Source organism: Mesocricetus auratus, unplaced genomic scaffold (genome assembly GCF_017639785.1).
Source record: "Mesocricetus auratus isolate SY011 unplaced genomic scaffold, BCM_Maur_2.0 Super-Scaffold_100691, whole genome shotgun sequence".
Taxonomy (NCBI): Eukaryota; Metazoa; Chordata; class Mammalia; order Rodentia; family Cricetidae; genus Mesocricetus; species Mesocricetus auratus.
In genome coordinates this window covers 53,154,397-53,165,053 of record NW_024429267.1, presented here as the reverse complement: position 1 = coordinate 53,165,053, position 10,657 = coordinate 53,154,397, and the positions used below count along the sequence as shown (strand labels likewise).

Below are 10,657 nucleotides of genomic sequence, written 5' to 3'. Positions count from 1 at the left end.
GAACACAACTCACTGTGGGACTCCTTCCAAGTCACTGCAAGGACCAGGTTGCCACTGCGGGATAACATAAGGGTTTACCTTAATACCGCTTGAGGCTTGAGTCTTAACAAAAGGAGAATGACAATTAAGAAAAGGACTTTCTTCCAGAGCACAGGAAACTGAGTCCGAGAAAAGGCGGGGTCTTGGCCACCAGAGTCCAAATTTGGCCTGAATGAGGTTACTAGGAAATAGGGGTAGAAGGAAAGACATTTTTCATTTGAAAGAAAAACAGAGATGAGATGCTCAAGAGCTGGGTTGGTGGTTAAGGGTGCCTCCTGCTATCCCAGGGGACCCAAGTTCATTTCCTAACACCCACATCAGACAGATCACAATTGCTTGTAACTCCAGCTCCAGAGGACCTGATCCCCTCTTCTAGCCTTGGCGACCTGCACACACGTGACAGACACATACACAAATAGAAATAAATAAATAAATAAATACATAAATAATACTTATTAAAAAGATAGAGATGTGGATAGTCCATAGACTTCAGCCAATAACCCCACTGGTTCTTCAAGTCTCCCTAAAATAAAAATAAACACATAAAATGACAATGTTGTCGACATATGACAGGATAAAGGTAATCTCCACCACAGTCTTTAGATAGGAAATGAAGGAACAGACTCATGGAAGGGAGTTCTGGCCACCGCAGGCAGAGTTTTCTTGTCTTGGAGACTTAATATTAATTATAAATTCTCAGCCAGTAGATCAGGCTTGTTACTGCTAACTCTTACACTTTAAATTATCCCATATTCCTTACCTATGCTTTGCTACATGGCTTGGTACCTTTTCTCAGTATGGTATGCCCATTTTGCTTCTCTCTGTCTCTCTTGGTGATTGAAGACTCCGACTTTCTTCCTCCCAGCGTTCTCTGTTTGGATCTCCCCCTAACCTTTTCCTGTCTAGCTATTGGCCTGTCAGCCTCTTTATTAACCAACCCGAGTAACACATCTTCAGAGAGTACAAAAGGAATATTCCACAGCAGCCCACAATATCTAATCTTCCAGATGTAGACCTTTCTCATTAGCTGGGGAAGATAGTTCAGTAGGTAAACTTCTCACCCTGTAAGCATGAAGACCTGCCTAAGTTGAGTCCTCAGAACCCACACGAGATTGGTTCCTGTGCTTTTATAAACAAAGCCAGAGCTGGCCAACTGCTCTACAGGACTTAGGGTGATGAATTCTATCAGGGACATGGTGAGCAGCCATCCTTTCCACTGCATCCCTGAGAGATCGAATCTTTCACAGTCTACTTAAAGCCATGGTGCTTAGTCATCAGGACCAGTGTCTGCTCAGCTCCCAGGCTTTCTTCAGAAAGCAAGAAGAGGAAGCTGTTGGATGAACAGACAGGAAAGAATGACAAAGAGTTGAATTTAAGGGAAAGTATCCTCCCATGTGGATATGATTCAAACATACTGTCTTCCACAAGAGATCAGAACCACTATGGACTTCAGACTAAAATTATAAGGCAAATTCTCTTTTGTATTGCCTGCGTTGTAATTATCAGTGTCTGCCCAGTTGGGATTGCAAGGGGTCCTTTTTCTTGTTGTTATAAGGCAGTCTGCTCTGACAGGTAAGTTTCCATTCCTAAGACTCTGAGGTCCTCTCTGTCATGTGCTGTGTCATTGAAGTTCCTGCTTACTCTATCACAGATGTTTCACACAAGCCCTAAAATCATTAGTTAGTAGTGTGTGAAAACTTACAGAAATGAACACAAGTTACTTTTCTTTTTGCTTTTTTTAATTAATTTTTTTACATTCCAATCCCAGTTCCCCCTCCCTTCTCTCCTCCCACTCCCTCTAATTCCCCCCCCCACACCTCGTATCTGTACCTCCTAAGTCTGTCCCATCATCTAGTTGAGGCAGGGCCAAGGCACCTCTCCACCCCTACACCCCTGTGTCTAGGCTGGCCAAGGTATCTCTCCATATAGACTGGGCTCCACTAAGTCAGTTTGTGCATCAGAGTTAGATCTTGGACTCACTGCCAGTGGCCACACCAGTGTCACCTATATGAAGGGAGTCTAATTTGGTCTCATGCAGCTTCCCCATTTGTCAGACCAGACTCAGTGATCTCTCTCTAGCTCGAGTCAGCTGATTCTATGAGTTTCTCTCATCATGGTCAGCTTTGTTGATATTATCGCTCCTCCTTCACTTTGATTGTACTCCAGGAGCTTGGCCCAATGGTTAGTTGTGGATTTCTGTATCTGCTTCCATTCACTTTTCTTTTTAAAGACTTCGGCACTGGACAGGGCTAAATTGGTAGAGAGCTTGCTTAGCAAGCAAGAAGTCCTGGGTTTACAATCCAGTACTGCGTAAACCTGACATGAGGGTGCACTTAGAACATGGGGGCAGGGAGATTAGAAGTTCAGGGTCATCCTTGGCTATCGCATAAATTCAAGGTGAGCATGGGCTACAAAAAGAGAGAGAGAAAGAGAGAGAGAGAGAGAAAGCACAGGTAAAGTCAACATGAATGAATGATTTTACCAGCTCCTTTATTCTGTCACATTTCATTTCTATCAAGCATCACTCAACTGACTCATGGAGGAACACACTGCTGAGTAGGTCCTGGCTTACACAGTGCGATGTAAACCTTTACACACATACGTTAGTTCCAAACCTGTCGAAGGATGAAGCTGTAATTGAGATGCTTTGGGAGGTATATATGTATATATATCTGCGGTCATTTTAAGGACATCTTAGATTTTTAAAATTGTGTTAGTGTAGAATGAGTAGGCTTGCTTCTCTCTGCTTCTCTGTCTCTCCCCTACTTCTCAGCTCATAAACATACATCAAGAGCTTGCAAACATACCCACAGCATGTTGAACAATTCAATGCCCTCAAGACAACTGGATGGTCTTAGAAACTTGGCTGTCCCTCAGCATTTGCCATGTTAAGCTCACAATTTATGCCTGCAGGTGGCTGCTTGCAAATGCAATTAGGTGCTGTACCCCTTGGGAATGCTCGAGTGTGCCCAATTACCTGGTCTGAGGCTGTATTAATACTGGTAATTTTCCACCTGTGAGAAGAAAAGAAGGCAGGTTAAACCAGAGGAAGTGAAATATGTTGCCAGGTGCACAGGCCATGGTGGCCAAGGCTATTTAGTAAGGAGAAGGCTTGAAGGCTGGATCCATTAAGTTCAGGTGGAGATGGATCATTTTGGGATCATTAACAAAGATTTTTGTCAACAGAGAGAGAACCTATTTCCTCTGCGGAAGCTCTGTAAAGCATGGTGCTTTGTTCTTCCAAAGTACAGCCTCACAGTTCTGTAGAAGACTAACGCCTTTGGAAAGAGACCAAACCACATTTGCATCACACTTTGTGATTTCATCCGCTGATAAATAGTGCTGCCAGCATTTTCATGTGAAGGACCAAATAGTAATTCCACGATTTTTCTTAACACACATGGGGTCTAGGACCCACAGCGAAGGGAGTGCTGTGTCACAGGAAATTAATAATTAAGATGCTGGTGACCTGCTATATGAAATGATTAGCCTTGTAGACAATGGACCTTCGGAAGGCAGCTTATACTATTTAAAAGAACATCTCAAGGTTGTGCAATAGGCTGAGGACTCAGACGCGCACAATATAAAAAAGTGTTCATCACAGATGTGGCCTACTGAGGCTGCATGCTTTTTTTTTTTTCTATTAGAAAATAAAGCCATTGTGAGAAGGCCATAGCTCAGAGACAAGAAAGAGAATGTATCCTTCACCCACTTAATCCTGGTGCAGAAAAGCTCCCTCAAGCAGGACACTGCTTCCTCATGCAGGAACTGAAAACAGTGGCACCTTGGGAGAGCTGTGGCCAACCAGCATTGACTAGATCCCACAGAGCCAGGGCACAAATACCTGAACATTGACCAACCAGGGTCACTGCATTTGCATCATGGAAATTGCATGCTGGGAAAATGTACACATGAGGCTCCCTCTAACTGAAAGAGAGATGCTTCTGCACAGAAAGCACCAAAGCAATCTTGCAGCATCCTCTGCCGTTCTGCTCTCTGCTTTGGGTGCCCTGAACAGAATTATTTCCCTTGTACTTTGATCTAAAGAGAAAGTGTTCTTACTGGTCCTCCACCACCTTACCTCAAGTGATACTGGTATAAAGGGGAAGAAAAGAGCAGTAGGCCTTAAAGAAAAGAGTGATAGTTAAGAATTATTAAATTAAATTCTCTGGGCACGATAAATTGAGAGAAAGAGTTCAAGGTCTGATGAAGACTAGGAGTGTACCGGTGACAAGTGTGGACTCTGTGTAGCCAGAGCTCACTTCTGATCAGTCTACACTAGCATGGTCCTTCCTCACCCAGAAAAGAACGAGGAAGAAATCGTCATTTATGTAGAATCATAGACCTAGATGGTGCAGAAGAAACACTCTGTTGTCACATGTGCTAAGTTCAGTCTCCATACTCAAATATAGAAAACCTTTTTCCGTCGCTTCCTAACTACAACTTCCCCATGCTGCCCGATCCCTTAAGTCTCAAATGGACAAATTATGTTATTTTCTTACAGATGGCTCATGAAGGTTAGATGGGAAAATTGGAGCAAGCACATGACAGAGTCAGTGCTCACTCTTCATTACCTTTTCATATGGGATCTTTGGCCATCACTGTGGTCCTCCACTCTGCTCCATGACTTGGTGGAGGACAGTGTTGTTTACTGGTCCCACATGTTCTCAACAAGGGCAAGATGGTGAAGACATAACTGTAAAAAGGAAAGCAAAAACTCTTGGTGTTGCTGACACCAGTGGAGTTCCTTCAAACTGGGATTCACGCTCCTTCCCACCTTTTGCCAATCCTTCAGGTCCTGGCCAGTCAATCTCCTTGAGAGAGTTTCCTCCAAATACACAAACCAAACAATTAATCCCCCTTCTCTCTAAGTTGCTTAGCTACACTGTTTATGCCGACTTGTAACACCTCGCCTTCTTTTCAATTATTGTTTGCTTAATTCCAGGACTCTCTCACCAGTTAATTCAGGAAAATTTCTAATGGCTCATTTCTAATTCCAAATTAGACTCAAGAACTTTCAACGTGATATATGGTTCTACATATGCTTTTTTAACGGTGAGACCAGAAAGTATTCTAAGGCAGCTATCTCTACTTTGGGTCACAATTGATTTTATTTATACACACACACACACACACACACACACACACACACACACACCTGCAGAGGTCAGGAAAGGACATGGGATCCCTTGGAGATGGAGTTGCAAGGGACAGGAGACAGCCTGTCATGAATGTTAAGAACCAAATGGATCTGAGTCATCTGTCTAGCCCCAGTGAAATACGTTTATGGGCAGCAAGATACTAAACACAAAACACATGTAAGTGCAGACATATAACCTTATACTAACACTGAAAATCTCACTAACATAAAACCTTACACCAACACTGAAACTCTGGTATAAGTTTTGGAGGGAAACAATACGATATTATAATCTGTGAAGGATCGCGAACAACCTTTCTCACTGTTAACCTCCAGAAATGAAAGTGGAAGGTCCAGGTGTGTAAAATCATAGCAGATATTACTGAAAAGATGTCCCCTTTCTGACATCAATGAAAGGAAGGTGGGGACCCACCTGACAAAGGCTCTGTGCTGGTGACAAATTTCCTTGGAATTCCATGTATGTGTTTCCAAATGTCTTTCTTGGGAAGTTGTCTCTGGGACCCTTCACACACACACACACACACACACACACACACATATACACACACACTCCCTAGTTCACAGATCATTTCAGGCTGTATTGAAATGCACAGTATAATTTATCACACAAGCCTATGAATTTGCAGACTACTTTTTAAGAATATGTGTATACAAAGGCCAAGGCTTTTCTGAAGTTGCTGGCATAAAAGGATGAAGAAAGCCATCGAGATGGCTCAGCAGTTGTTTCTTTTGGTCTTGCCAAGGACCAGAGTTCAGTCCCTACCGCCAACATCAGGAGACTCACAGTTGCCTATCACTAGCTCCAGGGGATGGGACATCATCTTTTGGCCTCCACTGGCACCTGAACACATGTGCAAAAGCCATCACATACATATGATTTAAAACGAAGTCCTTTTTATTTTTAAGGAAATTAATCTGAACTAAGCACATAAGTCAAGAAATGGACTGGTCATTACTTGCACACACACACAGAGAACACATTTTTGTGGTTATAGTAATTCAAAAATGCACGGCCCAAATCACCCCCAAAGCACTTCTTTCTGTTGTCATTGAAGGGGAATTTCACTGGTTTTTTGTTGTTGTTTTTGCTTTTAAAATCAGTGTTTGAGTCCATAAGGTGGCTTGAATAATAATAAATTCCTTTAAAAGACAAACATGTGTTTTTCCCAAATCTGTTTCCCAGAACAGACAAGACAGCATCTTCCCTAGGGGAAAGGCAGAACAAATGGTGCCGTCAGCGCAGGAAGGCTGTAGTGAGGAGACACAGCCCCTGCCACTCTGCTCAGAAAAAGGCAGGAAGCCAGGCCTGCCGGGCCTGGGGCGCCAATGAAAGGCCTTCTGTGGAACCAGCAGGGAGGGGGAAGCACCCCATGCAGGGGAAAGGTGACCTCTTAGGCTGTTCTCTTATCCGGGCAAGGTGCATCCATCCTCCATGCAGGACCAGTTTCTAAATCTGTGTGCAATGCCAAGGATAAGGTCCTGGTGCCCCCATGCCTGCTCTCCCCGGGATAGTGCCAGAAGAGGGGGGAAAGGACTTTAACGGGCTTTATAAAAACAATTGAAGGACTAAATAGACCGTCACTAGGGAGAAAGGAGTTTGTACAGCCCTTTAGGACTGCTTTGTGGCCGACTCAGTAAATAGCAGAGCATGGATAACCTTGAACTCCTGATCCTGCTGCCTCTACCTCTCAAGGGCTGTGATTAACATGGCATCATACCCAGTTTGTGCCTTGCTGGGAGCCCCAGGGGTTTGCAAGCACTGTATCAACCGAGACTGGGAAGTACACAGCACATGACTCTGCTGGGGTAGGTCACACGGTAACTGCTGATGTCTGGTTCCCTTATGACAAAGGGAAGAAGCCAGGCGTGCATTCCTTGGTCCTTCACCAGGTCTCTTCCTTCAGGCTCCCCAGAACCTAGCTGGGCCAGGTATCCAACTAGAAAAATGGCCAAGTGTGCTAGCTTTTCCTGCAAGTCAGTTGTGTGTTTGAAGCTGGGAGCATCAACAGAGGCTCATGGGAGTCCCAGTTTGTCCTTGTGGCCTCCAAGCCACACTCCTGGAGTACCTCTGTGTTCATTTCTGTTCTTCCTCGATTGATTTTCCTGTTCGCTTCAGACTCCATGCCAGTTGAAACAACAGCAGCACATAGAATTTGTGTAACTACCTCCCAGACACATGAAAAGTCGAGTCTGTTCCATCGGCTCCTGTCGATGGCGCTATGCCTACGGCCAAACCACCCAATGCCATCTGACTCTAGGTGAAAATCTACTAGTATCCAAGGAACTGTGGTTGAGCTGGCAACCAACCAGATGATTGACTGAAGAAAGATGGAGCTGTTGAGATTGGATAGGATCAAGCCCTGAAAATACAGTTTTAAAGCCAGAAAATGGGGCAGGGACAGACAGTGGTTAAACAGCCCTCCTAAAGAGGCGACAGTGACAACTGGAAACACTTAGAATCCCTGATAAAGTGTTCAAGGGAGATGGGAGATGCGTTCATTTAGATCTGTGTGTGTGTGTTTACGTACACTTGTAAAGGTGTGTGTGTGTGTGTGTGTGTGTGTGTGTGTATGTGCATTTATCTGTATACACAGTGTCAGGAAAAAAAACATACCATGTAGCAGCTGTATCCATGTGGCTCATGGCTCATTGTTAAATCACATTCACATTTATTTAGCTGAGTATGTGTGTGTGTGTGTGTGTGTGTGTGTGAGACAGAGAGACAGAGAGAGAGAGAGAGAGAGAGAGAGAGAGAGAGAGAGAGAGAGAGAGAGAGAGAGAGAGAGAGAGAGAGAGAGAGAGCATAGTGAACCCAGCACAGGCATGGGACTAACGGGTAACATTAGTGAAGAAGTCTGGGGTAGGGGCCAGCTACTGTTACTCACACACTATCTGACCAGCCACCTGATTTGTTTTTTTTTTTTTTGAGACATTTTCTTTTTGCCTATCCTGGAACTCATTCTGTAGACCAGGAGGGCCTTGAACTCACAGAAATCTGCCTGCCGCCTGCCTCTGCTTCCTGAGTTCTGGGATTAAAGGAGTGCACCACCACTACCTGGCCTGATTTTTTTTAATTTCTTGTTTGCTTGTTTATCTTTATTTTATTCTTGTTTGTTTGGTTTATGAGCTAAAAATAACGTTACATTTTTAAATGGTTGAAAAGTCCCACCTTTAGACATCATGGTACATACGTGTAATTTCAGTACTCTGTGGGACTGAGGCAGGAGGATTGCTGTGATTTTGAGGTCATCCTGGGCTAGACTGAGTCCAAGGCCCTCATGCAACTCGTAGTAGAATTTTGACTCAAGCAAATAAGCTGATAAGCTTAAAACAAGCCCTTGGCAGCCAAGTCAGACAGATGGCTACACTGTCTCCTAAGCACTTATACCTACAGACTAGTACAGCCCCCAGCCTGGCCAGAGAGGCTTCCTCTTACAGTAGGCAGTGGCTCATACAGAGACTCACAGCTGCTCCATGTGCTGTGAGTGTCTGTTGACTGCTCAGCACCACATGGGACATTTATGTCACCTTACCAGGGACAGGAGAACATCATGGAAGAGGCTAGGAGGTCTGTAGACCCTGAGGATGGAGGCTAGTGCTGAGAGTCACCGTGCTCTGAAAATGGCTTGCACACTGCAACCGTGAACACACACCCAGACCCTGCACATGTCCAGAGACATGGGTAAGGAGGGGGGATAGTTGAGAGGGGAGAGAGAAATGGGGAGGTCACTATGATCACAGTACATTTTACTCATGCATGAAATTGTTAGAAATTGAAAAAGGGGAAAGAATGAAGAAAACAAAAACATCTGAGAAAAAGAATATATTTTAAGTATTCTATCTTACGATAGTTCGTGTGAATTATGCATAGCTCAAGAAAAGCAGCAGGCACACATGCGGCTGTGTTGGAGCAAAGCCGCTGTCCATTCTGTGTTACCTGAGACATCATGGAAGACACCGCAGATGGGACATCTGCCGCAGCCCTTACCAGAACATGTTCCCTTACCTCTGGTCTGAGGAAGCCCATATCTGAAAGAAACAGAATGTTATGTTCTTTTTGAACACTGAGCTAAGAGCTACAGCTTCCCCACATGCCTACTGTGCTTTCAGGGCTGTGAGCATGTTGACGTTAATATGCTCACCCCACCCGAGAGCCTCCCATGGGCAATGCTCTGTGATCTATTTATGGAAATGCACAAAAAGACAGAGTAACTGCTATGGCTTTAATCTCAACAAGAGTAAAGAAGAAACTTGTTCCTGGTTGGAAATAACCTCAGAATAGTCTTCCTAAGGGCAAGAGGGCAGAAACTAGAATTAATAATATTAGCTTGTTAAACATCTAATTCAAAGCACATACTCTGAAGCTTTTAAACCTACTTGAGAAAAGAAAATATAAACAGAGTCCAGACCCCGACCCTCACCCCCAAAGCTACCACTACACCCATACACCTCTCTTTTGCAAGAGGGTATTAGCGAGGGTGAGCCCGCTCTTCACCCCGTGAAGCTAGAACAGGGAATCAGTGTCTGTGGCCCGCTGGGTCAAGAGCTCTGTAGAGAAGACTGAATTTTTAGGCATTTCCTCTTGTTTGAGGAATAGCTATGTTTGTTCATTCACTCACAGGTCACATGATGGGAGGTCTTGCTTGCTAGGGACTAGGTGACATGCCAAGGAAATTACAGGAACTGGGCACCATGCCTGGCTTGGTCATCACACAGCATCAAGCAACACTTCATCCCCCACTGCTCTGCATTCTCTCCCAGAATAGCCCTCTCTAGGGACCATGGCTCCCAGGGGAGCAGTGCTAAGCATTCTGGGTGTAGCTTCCCAAAGCAAGCCGGACTGTTCACAGCAGCAGGAAAGTGGACACATCCCCCAGTCACTCAAGTGCAGGTTCTGCGTTATGCAACCAAGGACTCTCCTCCAGTAGTTCCAGAGCATGCCTTCTATGTAACTATTAACCGGGGTAGGGGCTCTGTTACTCAGCAACAGGCCTACGTATAGCCACGTGCCCTTCTGGTACTTCTTAAAGGGTATTTGGCTTAAAAGTACTCTGTGTGTGTGTCTCTCTCTGTCTCTCTTTCTGTCTCTGTCTCTGTCTCTCTCTCTCTCTGTGTGTGTGTGTGTGTGTGTGTGTGTGTGTGTGTGTTTGTGTGTGTGTGTGTGGTCTCACCATATAACTCTGGCTTGCCTGGAACTCACTTCTCCAGCCCCTTAGCCCTGTGGAATCTGCTGCAGTCCCGGCTCACCACATGGCCTGCTCCATCCTCAATGCAGAATCCCAGGTGTCTTAGTTACTTTTCTGTTGCTGGGATAAAACTCCATCACCAAAAGCAACTTGGGGATGCAAGGATTTATTTCCTATCAACCAGGGAAGTCAGAGCAGGAACTGCAGGTAGGAATTGGAGGCGGGAACATGATAGAGTGCTGCTTACCGGCTTGCTCCCCATGGTTCACTC

General features: G+C 44.8%; 1 long non-coding RNA gene across 1 annotated transcript; it reads right to left on the bottom strand.

Annotated features, from left to right (window-relative positions):
• Positions 1-1,899: 1,899 nt before the first annotated feature.
• On the bottom strand, positions 1,900-9,270 carry LOC110341802. Its single transcript, XR_002383807.2, has 4 exons — positions 9,138-9,270; positions 4,614-4,735; positions 3,017-3,053; positions 1,900-2,447 (listed from the first exon to the last, which is right to left on the bottom strand). It is a non-coding gene; the product is annotated as an uncharacterized LOC110341802 (long non-coding RNA).
• Between the last annotated feature and the right edge of the window lie 1,387 nt (positions 9,271-10,657).